Genomic DNA, 16,996 nt, shown 5'->3' on the forward strand with positions numbered 1-16,996 from the left:
TTCTACCTGCTCGCGCTAAGCGAACGTCAAACACAAACAATAATGAGTAGTGCTGTTAGATTTTTGCCTACTATGTTATAATTCAATAGTAATTCTTATATAAAATGATAACGAAACCAAGAGGATAAAGGGTGTGTCACATCAAATTGCATCACGGAAAAAACGCTGTAGAAATTCGCCCAGTAGACCGATCCTTTTCAAAATTTTAGACAGTAAAATGAGAACTATTAAACAACTTTTGGCATATTCTTTTTATTCATACTTCGAGCCCAAGCCCGTATGCTCGCACCTTCCTCTTTACCCCGTCCATAAGGTTCTGTACAACGTCAGGTTGTAGTTTTTTTTTAACAGAAATCCATTTTCTCTTGAAGTCCGCCTCCGATGTGACAACTTTTGGGTTCTTCCGGAGGGCCTGCTTCATAATCGCCCAATATTTCTCTATTGGGCGAAGCTCCGGCGCGTTGGGCGGGTTCATTTCCTTTGGCACGAAGGTGACCCCGTTGGCTTCGTACCACTCCAACACGTCCTTTGAATAGTGGCACGAAGTGAGATCCGGCCAGAAGATGGTCGGGCCCTCGTGCTGCTTCAATAGTGGTAGTAAGCGCTTCTGTAGGCACTCCTTAAGGTAAACCTGCCCGTTTACCGTGCCGGTAATCACGAAGGGGGCGCTCCGCTTTCCGCAAGAGCAGATCGCTTGCCACACCATATACTTTTTGGCAAACTTGGATAGTTTCTGCTTGCGAATCTCCTCCGGAACGCTGAATTTGTCCTCTGCGGAGAAGAACAACAGGCCCGGCAGCTGACGAAAGTCCGCTTTGACGTAGGTTTCGTCGTCCATTACCAGGCAATGCGGCTTCGTCAGCATTTCGGTGTACAGCTTCCGGGCTCGCGTCTTCCCCACCATGTTTTGCCTTTCGTCGCGGTTAGGAGCCTTCTGAACCTTGTATGTACGCAGGCCCTCCCGCTGCTTGATCCACTGGACGAATGAACTTGACAAATTCAGCTTATTGACGACATCCCGGACCGAACTTCTCGGATCACGTCTAAACTGCTTAACTACGCGCTTGTGATCTTTTTCAATGACGGAGCATCCATTTTTGCCGTTCTTCACCTTCCGGTCGATGGTTAGGTTCCCGAAGTATCGTTTTAGTACTCTGCTGACCGTGGATTGGACGATTCCCAGCATCTTACCGATGTCCCGATGTGACAACTCCGGATTCTCGAAATGAGTGCACAGGATTAATTCACGACGCTCTTTTTCGTTCGACGACATTTTTCCAAATACGAAAAATTGACAGTGAAGCATGGCCAACGTGATCTATACACTCTTATCTGATTATAAGCGAAAGCTGAAGATATAATTCCTAAACATTAAATTTCTACAGCGTTTTTTCCGTGATGCAATTTGATGTGACACACCCTTTAATCTAAAGAATCAATTGTGATTTTTTTTTTTATCTTCGCTTATTTTTCGTCGGCCTATTTCCGCCACTTTAGTGCCAATCACCGACATCAGGGAGGCGACTCCACCTGTTCCTACCTATCAGACTCAACAACTCATGAGCCGGGCCAACTTCTTTTACTTCCGCTCCGAAGGAAGACGTAACCAGAGATTTTTCGCCTCAGAAAATCCCAACGACGCCAGCTGGGATTGAACCCAGGCCGATCGGATTGTGAGGCTGTTACGCTAACCATACAACCACTGGCGCCGTCAATTGTGATATTAATTTCATAGTTATATCATCAGGACATTAAATATTTCAACATATCATTACAAAGTTTCCGAAATATGAAGCTGTCCGAAATATGATTCAGAACGGTATTAAACTCTAAAAACTGTTTTTAAATTTTTGAAAACATGAGTTTCCAAAGATACAATTGAAGTTTTCCTTAACATGTCCGTCTTACCCCCATCTCCCCTACCTGCGTCCCTTTCATAGTTCTGTCCGTTCCTTTCTGCTTTATGCAAATCTTCGATGATGGATGATTCGTTCGTTGCGGTATTGTCCTACAAATTTTATCTCAAATTTTTGCGTTGGTTTTCCCTTTTGCTGTGCGAATACCGCGATCCCGCCGGAGGCCATTGACCAGCGCGAGAAGCAGAACAAGGTGAAAAGTTGTATAAATCATTGTCATCCGGTCGCGCAGTTCTCTCCAGGAGCGGTACCGAGCATGTAAAGTGGCATTCAATTATCGCTCGAGCACTGTGCCAAACTCTCATAATCATATAGGACAACATCTGGACTCTGTCTGTCGGGTGATCGAGCGATCGAACCCCAGCTGGGGGTTGAACCCCTCTTGTGGCGTTTCGGGAGGCGGAAAATATACGCGCGCGTTGCTTAGTGTGTATCCGCGGGGGAGGCCACCATTTCGCGCGCCGCCGCCACCGCCACCCCCAGGTTGGCCCGTCGCTGATTTATGGCTACTTTCACCTCCACCGCAGCAGCGGTCGCGGCCGATGTTCCAAGGAACATCTCGACCACCGGCGGCAGCAAAATTTACCGATCGCATGTGCGCAAAAAATCGCTCTCTTTCCCGCCCCGCGGAACAAACCGCGGTGGTAACGAGGCGGATGCCGATGGGTTTGGCATTTTTAGCATGTCCCTTTTTAAGTACTTGCTACCTCGCGCGCGCGCGCGCTCAGTTGCGTTGTTCCGCCGACCGCTAGGGGTCAGATGTTATTTATGTTATTCGCAGCTTGCGAGTGTAAATTCCGGGCCCGAGATTGGCGAGAAACTAGTCTTTGAAATGCGGCGGTTAGTCGTGAAAGCAGCTTGGAATTTGTAAAATTAGAATGTCAGCGATTGTCGGGTGGAGGGGGAGTAAGGACATGTGACTGTAAATTATATTTACTGTACGTATGGTGCATGGGTTTTCTGCAAGTTTGGACTTGAACTGACTTAAGATTTGTCCGCAAACCGAAGTATTAGTGTTAGGTCGATTCATCATTTGATTTTCTTCCGTCGATACATCCCGACGCAAGATTTCCAGCGACCTATCATTTGTATTCCATCTTCAGTCTCAGCCGTTCAAGCGAAAGCAACGAATCGCTTCATCATGCCGTGGCTGGCATACGATTCACCGCGAGGTCCCAATCATGGACGCTTTACTTTTATTGCAATTGCAGCCGTTTTCATGGAGGCTTATCGCGGTGCAAAAATCTAGGAAATTTATTATCTGTTTACTATCGTTACCGCGTGATGCATGTCTCTTTCTCGGACGCCCGCGTTCCGAACTTTGTAGCTCTGGACCCAGCATGACAAACCCCTTCCCGGATCGGGTCGGCTTCGGTCTTTAAGAAAAATATGAACCGTCATGTTTAATTTATCTGTATAATTTATTATAATTTCTTCCGTTCTTTTGCGCGCGGTTTGGACAGCGGAAAATCAGCTGATTCCATTTCTTTCATTGCAATCGAGCACCGATCCGTGCCAACCCGAACGGCTACGAATCCCAGATATGATGCACTTTCTCATTTCATTGAATCACTCTTGGCTTTTGTTCGATTTTCATAGGACGATTGTGAAACCTCTAAGCCTCTAGTTCTTCGTGTCGTCTCTAGTTAACCTGATACGGTGGGTAAACACAAAAAAAAAACAGCAAACGAGCACCCGATCCGGTGTCGGAAGAATGAGAGGCTGCGAATGCCGACCTGATCATCGCGCGCTTATTTGCATAATTATGCACATTAAAGCTTGGATGCGATGATCGGCTGTTTCTGCTGAGATTTTCTTTCCCCACCACAAACGAGGAGAAAAAAAAACACAACAAGCTGTGTCATTGAGAGGCTTTTGAGTCAATGTTTTACCCACCACTCTCGTTTTGATTAATATCATCCGGATCGAATCGATATGTGGATGAACCGAATCCATATGGGCGCTGATTAAAAACCCTTGAAAAAATTTTCATGGTGACATTTTTTGAAATGTACTTACATAACTATGGTGACCAAAAAATATATGAAGTGGCAATATTCAATTTTCTATCAAAACACGATAACAGTTGTATTCAATGAATCCTTCATCCTGTCATCCTTCCGAAATTACCAGCCCTCTTTTACCCTACCGACATTGCTTCACTTATTACTTCTCTGATTCTTATATTCCATATTTAATTTAAAACATCCGCTCACAAAATCACTCACAATTTTTTTTGTCCACTTTTTTCTCGAATTTAATGTTATATGGTGGCTCAAATATCATAGACCAACTTGTAGGAGTACTTTTCATATCAACCACATGTTTTCTCCACTGTCCGACATGTTCCCCTGCTTAAAAATAATAATTTCATTCGCAGCAAAAATGTTCTATATTTTCATTAATTCATAAGTGAAACCCACTGATTACACAGATTAGAGCGATCGTTAGAGATGCGTTGATGGCGCTAATCCAAACCGTTTGGTCATTCGTCGAATCTTGTTTGAGCTATTGCTTCACACATCATGCAACTGGTTATTTCCTAATCACTTGCCTCGAGCGATATTCGCGTTGGCGTATTTATCAAGCTCGGATGTATTTTCGATATTGTATTTTTATATTTTTTAATCCAATAACCATGAGAAGAGTTAACTCGTCTTTTTTCGACGTAGGGTTATGTCTTTCGGGAACATATTGGGGGTACAAATTGAAAAACGAAAATCGATCGCATCGTGAAAAATGTCCAATTCCATGATGGATTGATGAGAATTTTGCATCGAACGATTTCGACACTCCTTAACAATTTATTACAGTGAAAATGAATAAAATGTTATATTTTATGAAACTACAGACTTTTAAACCAAGGGAGCCTGGGAGAAATCTGCATTGCAAATACATGAAAGTAAACGGATCTTTTATTCCCATCGAAGTGTGCTCCCTAACAGTGATTTCAACACCAATGTGCCTGGTGCCTGTTAGTCCAATTAAAATTCGCATTGAGGCATCGTGTTCCGTGTGGCTCGATGCGAAAATGGAAATGGATTGAATAAACACCCAGAAAGTAAAAAAATAAAAAAGAAAATAATAAAGCACCATGTTTTTTCTGATGAGAAAAATTGATAATTGTGTTCGATAATGAGAATTATCTTATACAGTAACGTCTAGATTATATCGCGCTCAAAAAAAAAAAAAAAAAATTCGCGTGTTATTTTCGAAACAAATCTTTTCTTAAAATGAGAATATATGTATGATTTCAACTCTTCTCTGCTCTTCTTGCTACATGGAAAATGTATTGGTTAACATTTATTAAATTATTCATCGAATCCGCTCCCGTGCCCGAATGGTTAGCGTCACACATTATCATACTGGGTTCGGGTTCTATTCCCATTCTGGCACGGGGATTTTTCGTAAAAGAAATTTCTCTCGATTTGCAGTGTGCTACGCGTATTCTAGAGCGTGTCATTCAGAATATATTAAAGGTGTGCTATTTGGCAGTAAATGGCGCAAGTTAATTCCTACTTTGAGACGGCAAAAGTTCCTTCGGGAATGTTTGTGCCATTCAAGAAGAAGCAACAAATCATAACACAACATAACATAACATATTAAAACTATCGTCGCAGAGCTTCTTTTATAGCAATTTCTCGTATTTTGACGTGGGAATACGTCTAACCGGAGTATATGGGGGGTAAAATGAAAACCTAAACACAGAACATGCAGGTAAAAATTAAAAATTCCGAATGCTTATAACACGCACATTTCTTACTGGATCGGATAAATGTTTGCATCAATTGATAGATAATATGTATACGCTTCTACGCTACGCAATTAATAAAATGTTGTTTTGACGTAGGACTACGTCTTTCATTTCTATACCGGGGTGTAAAATCAAAGTTTCGAAACCGAAAGCGTTACGCCGGAGACCGAGATTTTGAGCGTTAATAGCTCCTAAACAACTGAACGAAATGGTATGATAAACACTTCATTCGAAAGATAAAAAGTCTACGCGTTATATACTTGTTACTTTTTGATCCAAAAACTTGTTTCAATAGTCTTAAAATTGCTTTCAAAACAGGCTATTGAAATCACCAATCGGTATATAAGCGAGCGCCGCTCGGAAATCCACTCAGTTCTAATTGAACAGCGATTGGAGCATGTTGTCGCTGTTGTGGTGAAGTGTAGCATCCCTATGCATCTCCATCATGCATTATTTTTCAATAACCCAAAAACGATATTGCCTAGAAAGCAATGTTAAAAACATCGTTTCCAAACGACCCAGAATAAAAATATTGCTTCACACTCATTCCTCACTGGGTCATAAAATATTATTGCTATTCGACACTTTTCCTTGTTTATTTTTCTGTCTCTCGCCGCATGTACGCTTTGCGTACAAACAGCGATTCGTCTTCCGCATGGGCTAACACATGGTTACCATAAAAAACCATCTGGTTGTTTTCCAAACACCGATGGTGGCTTGAGTTTCCCGCGCCCAAGAGAGGAGAAGCCACGATTTGGCGACCGTGACAGTGTCTGTCAGCGCGGAACCGCGATACTTAGTGATACATGCGCGAAACCGCGATTGACCGCGAAATCGAAACTGTAAATGTGAAACTGCGATTGGCTAGTGATTTAGTGTTAGCCACGATTTGGCTAAGTGATTGAACACTGAGTGAAAAAAAATAAACCATACCAAGCATAATGGGTTGGTTTTCAGACGTGAACATTACAAACAATACAATAAGCACCACTGAGTTTCGACTCATCGCTGGTGGAATGGTGACACTAGTAGCAATTGTGATTCTATACCTGTGCCTTCGCGCGCACACGAAATACGCTAAAGCAACCTCACGCGAAAATATGCGGAGGGAAATACGTTTAACCCTTTCAGGACCATAAGGTTACGGTACATTATTAAATCAATTTACCTAGATGTAATGAATTAATAGGCACCCTAAAAACATAATTTATACTAAAAATTCCAAAAACTTTTACATTTTTTTTGGAAATTTATGGGACAAATATGTCCCTATGGTCGCTAAGGGTTACTTTCTACTGAAACATCTAAATTTTGGTTTACTTGTTGGTAAGAGTGTTTTGTTATAAATAATGTACATTTGTTACTCAGTATACTTTTATTTACTTATTTATAGATAATATAAATATAATAGGGCAAGTTATTTGTGGTACTCGGCGAAACAATTCCTGTTGTTAGTGTAGCAAAGGTGCACTTTACACAAAATACAAGTATTATTTGTGCGGTTTTCTTTTTTGTACTTGGCACAATGTACGCACCTCTTTCTGGCATTCGACTTTTCCATTGGGTGCGATGGTAATTGTCGTTTCACTGCTTTGCGTACTACACTACTTCTTGCAGTTGGAAGGCCTCTTTGTCTGTTGGTGAAACCATTTATCAAACTCCGAGCAACAACTTGTCTGAATTGCAAGGTCGACAACAGAGATCCTTCAATTTTTTTTTGTTCATGAAGCTTAGTGTAGACGGTATGTGCATTATTGATCGATATATCTAACAGATCAAAGAATAGGCGAAGATAATACTTTATTTTTGATCTCCGATCTATTTCATAGCACACTTTTAGTTGGTCCATTAGGTCCACTCCACCCATATTTTTGTTATAGTGTGACACAATTTTAGGACATCTCACGTCAATTTTATCTGCTGAGCCAGCCTGTCGCCGTTTCACGGTATCAGTTTCTACAGGTGACAGAAAGTTGGTCAAGAAATGTACCGCTTTATTATCCATCCATTTCACATACGATATGCCTTGAAAACTTGTGGTGTAAATGTCCCCACGCTTCATTTTTTTATCCACTGGTGCAGTTTTCGGAAGATGTTTTCGGTTAATTCGAACAGTCCCACATGCCTTGATATTCTGGTCAATCAGTCTGTACTGCAACAAAGGTGAGTTGAAGAAATTGTCAATGTAAATTTCACATCCCAAGCCGTCCAGCTTTGTCGTAAGTTTCAGCACTACTGATTCACCTAATCCATACTCAGTCCCTGAAGTTCGTTTACCGGTATATAAATCAAATTCAAATAAGTAACCCGTTTCTGCATCACATCTGCACCATAATTTGAAACCCCATCTTACTGGTTTATTTTTCATGTATTGCTTCATTACGTTGTGACCCTTGAATTTGATAATATGCTCGTCGATGGATTGTTTTTTCGTGTTATTGAGAGCGTTTTGAAATGAAGTATTCAAGTGATCCATAACTGGCCGGATTTTGTATGCTCGATCATAGTTAGGGCTGTTTATGTCTCTTACATCGTCATTGTTACAGAAATGTAGATTTCTGCGTATTTCTTCGAATCGCGTTCTTGGCATAACATTTGAAATGAATGGTACCGCCATGTCTGGTTCTGTAGACCAGTAATCTCTCAATGATGGCAAGATATGATAGCCCATAACCAGATTCACACCAAGAAATGCTTTCATTTCATCGATTTTGATAGTGAACTCCCGTCCATTTTGGTGAGCGTATTGTACTGACTCGGATACTATACGTTCAACTAAAATGTCGAAATTAGTTACTAAACGGAAAATGTCAAAAGGAGTCAATGTATCGGCTTCAACTTCTTGACAGATTTTCACCTTTCCGAATTCATATTCCACGTCAGGAAAAACATTTGGGTGGTATGTTCTCGGATTCCAATTGAAAACCGGTTGAAGGTTGGAATGTGCTTCAGTGACGATTTCCTGTCGAGATGTTGAAGGTTCAGGTGATTCTTGCCGTTGAAGAGTCGTCGTTCCTTCAATCTCGACATCAAATACCCCTTGGTCATCATCCTGTGTTAGAAGTCTTTGGTCATCTTCATCAAGCACTAAGTCATCTTCCTCATCGCTATTGTCACCCATCAAAATTTGATGAATTTCATTTTCTCGAAGCTCAAAAACTCCACGTCCCTTACGAAACATATTCTGCAACAATATGAATAAGAAAATGATAGCATTTTGGTATAAATCACCAGGCCAAAAAGTTATGAAATTCCGTATAAAAAGTATTCCTTTACGCCGACAGGGACATCCGTGTCCCATAATCTCTATAACGATTTATCACAGAATACAACACAAATACATTACTACTGAATATTTAGAATAACAATTTACTTACCAGGTAACGATAATTTGACACTGTAAAAACTTGAAAAGCACTGCTACAATATCAATTATTTATTCCAAACAGCTGATCATTCGCGCCAAAAGAACTCTGACGTTCCGGTGACCATAGACAATAAACGGTGTTAGATATTATGTATTGCCAGTAAAAAATAATAAAAAGGTACATTCCGAAATATTAAAATAAAAAAGTAATTTACAATGGTTACGTAAATATTGAATTAATTCATGATTTTTGCTTGGGACATCGGCGTCCCCGTGGTCGTGAAAGGGTTAAGTAACGTATCCACAGTGTAAAGTGCTGTGAACTCTAATAAAACAAAACTTTTCATTACCCCCTTAAGTAAAGGAAAGGAGTCGTGAACACTATACAAAGTGCGTAATAATGTGTAATGATAATTGTAGACATTACCAGAAAACGATACAAAACCATACGAGTGCATTTGGTGTGTGAAATAGTGTGGCATTCGGACTTGGCAAATATTAACGGAACTACCAGTAGAGGACGACATCGCCAGGATGCTGCCGGCGAAGCGAACGGAGAAAGCCAACAACAACCACATCGAGGCAGCAGGTCCACTCCAGCATGCAGCAACGACCAGAAGGCAAAATTCACCATATGATCGGCTACTGTGGTAATATGTAAGTTAAGATATTTAAAAAAAATATATATATAAACGGCTACTACGTTTTTTTTAAAGAGGGAATAAAATTATAAATACAAAAAAATATATAGAAAAAAATGTGTAGATTTAAAAAAGTAAAATACCATACAATTAATGGACCTAGTAGAAGCAAAACTTGTAACATTGAAAGCTCTACTGTCTAATTTTAAAAAGGCTCCGAACCGAGTGTATCGGAAAGCAACTTTGACGAGGAAATTAACTGAAATAAAACAAATTCGAAATGATATTGGCGATCTTTTAATTATTTTAGAAAATACAATTACACCAGAGGTGGTGACCCGGTGCTCACGAGATGAAAAATTATTGACAGGGGAACTAATTTTGATAATCAACCAAAAACTATGGGGATAAATCAGACCTAACCCTCAAAACTTTATCAAAGTTAATTATTATCTGCATTAGACTAAACAAATCTGCCAAAATGGCCAATTTAGTCGATATAATTAAAACAGTGTCGGCGCTTGTGCCCACATACGATGGCGCGCCAAACAAACTAAGTAATTTTATCGACGCACTCGACGTCGTCAAACAAATTGTTACAAACGAAGAGCACAAACCAACCATAATAAATATAATATTAACGAAACTAGAAAGTAGGGCTAGATATGCATTCCCCACGACACCAGCATCTATCGATGCTATAATAGCAAAATTAAAGGAGATATCGATCCCCACTCCTCCTGAAGCGATAATCGCAAAATTATCCAACACCAAACAGCGAACCAATATAGCTGGTTACGTTAAAGAAGTAGAAGAACTGACCATGCAACTTGAGGCTGCATATATTTCAAAAGAAATACCAGCAAATGTGGCCCAGGCTATGGCCACTAAAGAAGGAATAAGACACATGTCCGCTGGACTGAGGGATGAAAAAACCTCAATCATTGTAAAAGCGGGACAATTCAAATCAATAACGGAGGCCATAAATAAGGTCTTAGAAGAGACCCCGCAAACAATTAATGAAGTCACCATACAATATACCAGAACTAATTATCGACAGCAACAACCGAGATGGCAGACTCCCAGAAATTACTATAATAACCGATCAAATAACCAACACTACCGAGGAGGTAATAATCATTACAGAGGCGTAAACAGACAATATTACCAAAATAGAGGCAACGATTTTGACCATGAAAATCGCGACAATCGAAACAGAAACCTGAACAACGGAAGACGATGGGAAAATAATCAACCTCGTGGCAACAGAGGCCGACCTAGCAACTTAACACAACGGAATGTGTATGTGACGGAAAACGGAGAATTGCCTTTGGAAAATCCCCAATCCGAGGCACAACAACGCAACGGGGAAATGACGTACCCGAATCGGGAATAAATGTTTATACATGCAATTTGACCTATACGAATTTTGTCACACTTAGAATAGATATGTGCGAGAAACCCGTCAACCTTATCATTGATACAGAGGCGGACGTCTCAATAATTAAGGAAAATACCCTGAAAGAATTCCAGGAAATATACACCAACCAGAAATGCATTATAAACGGAGTGACTGATGGTAAAATAAAAACTATCGGCCGTACCTTTTCCAATATAATAATTAATGACACTCTAATCCCACACAGTTTTCAAGCAGTAACAAAAGGTTTCCCAATCCAAACCGACGGAATACTTGGGAGAGACTTTTTAGCTAAATATGAATGTAACATTTGCCTAAAAACATGGCTACTTTCATTCGAATTTAGAGGTCAACGTTTTGAAATACCTATAGAAGACAAATACGAAGGAAATATAGTTATTCCTCCTAGATGTCAAATAGTCAAACAAGTAAATTTTGTAAATATTAAGGAAGATAGCATAATTTTATCAAAACAAATTAAGCCTGGAGTTTTCTGTGCCAACACATTAGTGAGCCCAGAGGTACAATACGTAAAATTTATAAATGTAAATAATAATGCAGAAGTTGTCCCACACAATTTCGAACCCGACATAATTAAAGCAAGCGAATTTACTGCGCTATCTGCAGAAAGAAATCAAAATGTCGAAAATAGAATAAATACATTATTATGTGAAATTACGACACAAAAATTACCAAATGAAATTAAAGAAAAACTGAACATTTTGTGCGAGAAATATAACGATATTTTCGCACTAAACGAGGACCAATTATCGGTGAATAATTTTTATAAACAGAGGATTAATCTGGAAGACAGAAACCCTGTTTACATTAAAAATTACAGACTACCAGAAGTACATAAACAGGAAATAAACGAACAAGTAAACAAAATGCTTCAAGACAAAATAATTCAACACTCAACGTCACCTTACAATTCGCCTATTTTACTAGTACCAAAAAAATCATGCACGACTGAAAAGAAACGGCGATTAGTCGTTGATTTTCGCCAACTTAATAAGAAAATTACCGCGGATAAATTTCCACTACCGCGAATAGATGAAATTTTGGATAACATCGGACGAGCTAAATATTTCTCAACTTTAGATTTAACATCCGGTTTTCACCAGATTGAACTCGAAATAAATTCAAAGAAATATACAGCCTTTTCTAGCCCCGATGGACATTACGAGTTTAACCGACTTCCTTTCGGATTGAATATCTCACCCAATAGCTTTCAGAGGATGATGACGATAGCACTCAGTGGACTACCCCCAGAATGCGCATTCTTGTATATAGACGACATCATAGTAATGGGTTGCTCCGTAAATCATCATCTGAAAAACCTTGAATCAGTATTTTTGAAACTTCGACAACACAACCTGAAGCTTAACCCTTCCAAATGTAACTTTTTCGGTTCAGATGTGACGTACCTGGGACATCACATTTCAGAAGAGGGTATCCAACCTGACAAAACCAAATACTCGGCAATAGAAAAATATCCGATACCGACAAGTACCGATGAAGTAAGGCGATTCGTGGCATTTTGCAATTATTATAGACGCTTCATCAAAAACTTTGCTGAAATTGCCCATCCATTGAATAAATTATTACGGAAAAATGTACAATTCGAATGGAAAACCGAATGTCAGAAAGCATTCGACACCTTAAGAAATCGACTATTATCACCAAGCATATTACAATTTCCTAATTTTAAAAAACACTTCACATTAATAACTGACGCATCAAAAGTTGCTTGTGGAGCAGTTCTCACTCAAGAGTACGACAACATGGATTTACCAGTTGCGTTTGCTAGCAAAGCTTTCACAAGAGGGGAAGCCAATAAGTCTACTATTGAACAAGAACTCACAGCAATTCATTGGGCAATTACGCACTTTAGACCATACTTATACGAACGCAAGTTTACGGTCAAAACAGATCATAGACCATTAGTATTCTTGTTTTCCATGAAAAACCCCTCATCTAAATTGACCAGGATGAGAGTAGATCTCGAAGAATTTGATTTTGACGTACAATACGTACCAGGCAAAACAAACTTTGGTGCCGATGCACTTCCCAGGATCAAGATAGATTCAGAAACACTCAAAACTATGTCTGTGCTGATGGTCCAAACCAGAGCAGCCACACAGAAGAATAGTACCAACATTGACAATCAACAAATGAATTCCGATGATAATGAGACTGATCACCTCAATGTCCGGGAAGCCTTAAATCACCGAGAAACGTATAACTTACCAAAACTAATAATCGAGCGCGCAGCAACACAAGATTGCATCAAAATACAAATAATGGATAAAAGCTATAAAAGGGAATTGACTCCAGCGTCAATGATCCACACCGAGCCATCCAATGTAAACAAAACCCTAGGTAAAATCACAAAAGAAATTGAAGAAATGGCCAGAAAAGCGAAGATAGAAACCTTAGCTCTAGCGCTAACGAGTGAAATCTTGAAAATTACAAATATTCAAACTTTCAAGCAAGTTTGCAACGAAAAACTAAAACGAACGAAAATACTAATATACCAACCACCAAAACTGGTTGAAGACAAAGACGAGATACAAAGAATACTGAAACAATATCATGACACACCTACGGGAGGTCATGTAGGAGCAAATAGACTATATCAGAAGTTACGTTACTATTATTATTGGAGAAACATGAAGAAATCCACATTTGATTTCGTAAAAAACTGCATTAGTTGTCATAAAAACAAACACACCATTAAAATTAATGAAAATTTTGTACTGACGCCTACACCCCAGAAACCATTTGACTCAATAGCCATGGACACTATAGAACCATTTACAAAATCAAATACAGGGAATAGGTATGCACTAACTATACAATGCGACCTATCTAAATATGTAATCATCAAACCAATACCTAACAAACAGGCAGAAACTTTAGCAAAGGCGTTCGTTGAAAGTTTTATTCTTATTTACGGGACACCTTCGACCATTAGAACAGATCAAGGTACCGAATATAGGAATGAACTTTTCAATAAAATAGCTGAACTCCTACATATGAAACAATCATTCTCAACACCTTATCACCCACAAACGATCGGAGGGCTGGAGAGAAATCACCGTTGTCTAAATGAATACATAAGACAGTTCGTCAACGAATCACAAACTGATTGGGATGAATGGCTACCTTATTATTCATTTTGCTACAACACTACCCCTCGTCCTGATTTCCATTTTACACCGTTTGAATTAATTCTTGGTCACCAAGTAGTACTTCCTCAAAATATTATGAATCCAAAAGCAATAGAGCCAAATTATAATATAGATCAATATCATTTCGAATTAAAACAAAGATTACAAGCAGCCAGAATTAAAACCAGACAGTTAATCGAAAAACATAAAGTACAGCAAAACAAGAAACACGAAACCCAAGCAAAACCTATAGAAATCAAAATTAAAGACAAAGTTATGATAACAAATGAAAATCGTAACAAACTGGATCCGGTATATAAAGGACCTTATACAATTATTAGAATAAATCATCCTAATGTAACAATAAGTAACGAAAATTCGGACACGCAAGTAGTCCATAAAAATAGATTAGTTAAAATAAATTCGCAATGAGTTTTCGATAATCAACAAAAATCAAATACACATGCATACTAAAACATATCACTTTAATTCGTTATTATTCTAATTTGAACTCAAATTCAAGCCCGTTTACTTTCTCTCGGAACGCAATGAGCATTCCTTCCCAAAGGGGGATGGTGTAGCATCCCTATGCATCTCCATCATGCATTATTTTTCAATAACCCAAAAACGATATTGCCTAGAAAGCAATGTTAAAAACATCGTTTCCAAACGACCCAGAATCAAAATATTGCTTCACACTCATTCCTCACTGGGTCATAAAATATTATTGCTATTCGACACTTTTCCTTGTTTATTTTTCTGTCTCTCGCCGCATGTACGCTTTGCGTACAAACAGCGATTCGTCTTCCGCATGGGCTAACACATGGTTACCATAAAAAACCATCTGGTTGTTTTCCAAACACCGATGGTGGCTTGAGTTTGGGTCAACGATAATTTAGGTTATTATATAAGCTAGTTGGTAAGCAAATAATACAGCAGTTCAATTTTAACCATCAACCCGGAATGTTTATTTAGTTATCCGAAACATCCCGCGCCCAAGAGAGGAGAAGCCACGATTGAAGCTCTTCGTTTATCATGAAAGTGTGGATGAACGGTGTCACCAAGAGCCTGTTTGTGCACCTTAGGCCAAAAGTGAATCCATCAAGTGGAGAGTGATGCCACAAACGGTTCCCCGGGAAGACATCGCTACACACACACATACACGCGCGGAATTCTTTCCGTTTGGATGCCATTCAGCATCGAGAAAGTTCCGGAAAGATCTAATCATTTCTGGAAAATAATCTGCCACTTCCTCTGGGAATTTAAAAATACATTCATGTGAAAGAGTTTATTTTAATGTTTTCTAACCATGTAACACAGCGATCAAATTCATTTGATTTTGTAATTTTTCAACCAAGTGTAATTAGCAGGAAAGCTTCTGAAGATTATTCTTCCCCATCAGTAGGATATTTCCGTATCCAATATTGTATGCGCACGCAATCGATTATTGCTCAGTCGCCGAAAGTTTCGAGCTCAGAGAGTTCATTCCCCTCTAGTTTGCCTTCCAAATTGCCATCGTAAACCACGCCTTCTCTCGATTCAATCACGCACAAAAAGAATACTTAAGCGATATTCTGGTGGTGAGACGCATTCATTTTTCGTGAGGACATCGACAAGACAACATTGTTGCTGAGGGTGCTGGACAGCGAAGGATCGAGATCTGCCCTGAAACGCAGTTTGTTTGAAACTGTGAGGGAGCACAGAGAAGCCGATCCTTCAGGAGAAGAGAAGATGACCATCGAAGCAGCCGCTACACACACATACACGCACGGAATTATTTCCGTTTGGATGCCATTCAGCATCGAGAAAGATCCGGAAAATAATCGATCAGTTCCTCTGGGAATTTAAAAATACATTAATGTGAAAGAGTTTATTTGAATGTTTTCTATCCATGTAACACTGTGACCAAATATGTTTCAATCAAGTGCTATTAACAGGTGGTTATCGAATTAGCATTAACCACTGGTGGGCTTCCAGTATCGAGGAAAATTTGGAAATATCTAATCGTAATCGTAATCGTAATCGTGGAAAATAATCTGCCAGTTCCCCTTGGAATTGAAAATTACATTCAAGCGAAAGAGTTTATTTTAATGTTTTCTATCCATGAAATATCCATATAATACATTTGGGTTTGTGATTTGTTAATCAAGTACAGTTAGCAGGAAAGCTTCTGAAGATTATTCTTCAGAACAAGGTTTTTCATATCCTATATTGGATGCATAAAACCTTGTGCCTCCAACGTAACGCCTTCGTTTTCTCGTCCCCCAAATATTCATTTATTGATTCATTCAGAATGGATTTAGATTCAACTTCAAACAAATGATCTTTAAATCAACGATAGTCCTACGTCACCCTTGCGGTTATACCATAGATATAACCCACTTCCTGTTTTTCATTACAAAAACAATTGAATCATTGTAAAATGTTGAGCGTTATCTAAACGTCCTAACTACCATGTTTTGATTGACCCGATTTACGGATTCCCCAACACAACCATCAAAACCAAGCAGCCTTGGGGAAATCTGCATTCCAAATACATGAAAGTATGGGAACTTTTGTTCTCACCGAAATGTGTTCCCTACCACGGACTTCAAAATCAAGCAGCGTTGGAGAAATCGCATTTGCAAATACATGTAAGTTGGGGGCTTTTTGTTCCGACTAAAATGCGTTTCCCTAACACAGACTTCAAATCCATGGAGCGTGAGGAAATTAGCATTGCAAATAC

Source organism: Toxorhynchites rutilus, chromosome 2 (genome assembly GCF_029784135.1).
Source record: "Toxorhynchites rutilus septentrionalis strain SRP chromosome 2, ASM2978413v1, whole genome shotgun sequence".
NCBI classification, from domain to species: domain Eukaryota; kingdom Metazoa; phylum Arthropoda; class Insecta; order Diptera; family Culicidae; genus Toxorhynchites; species Toxorhynchites rutilus.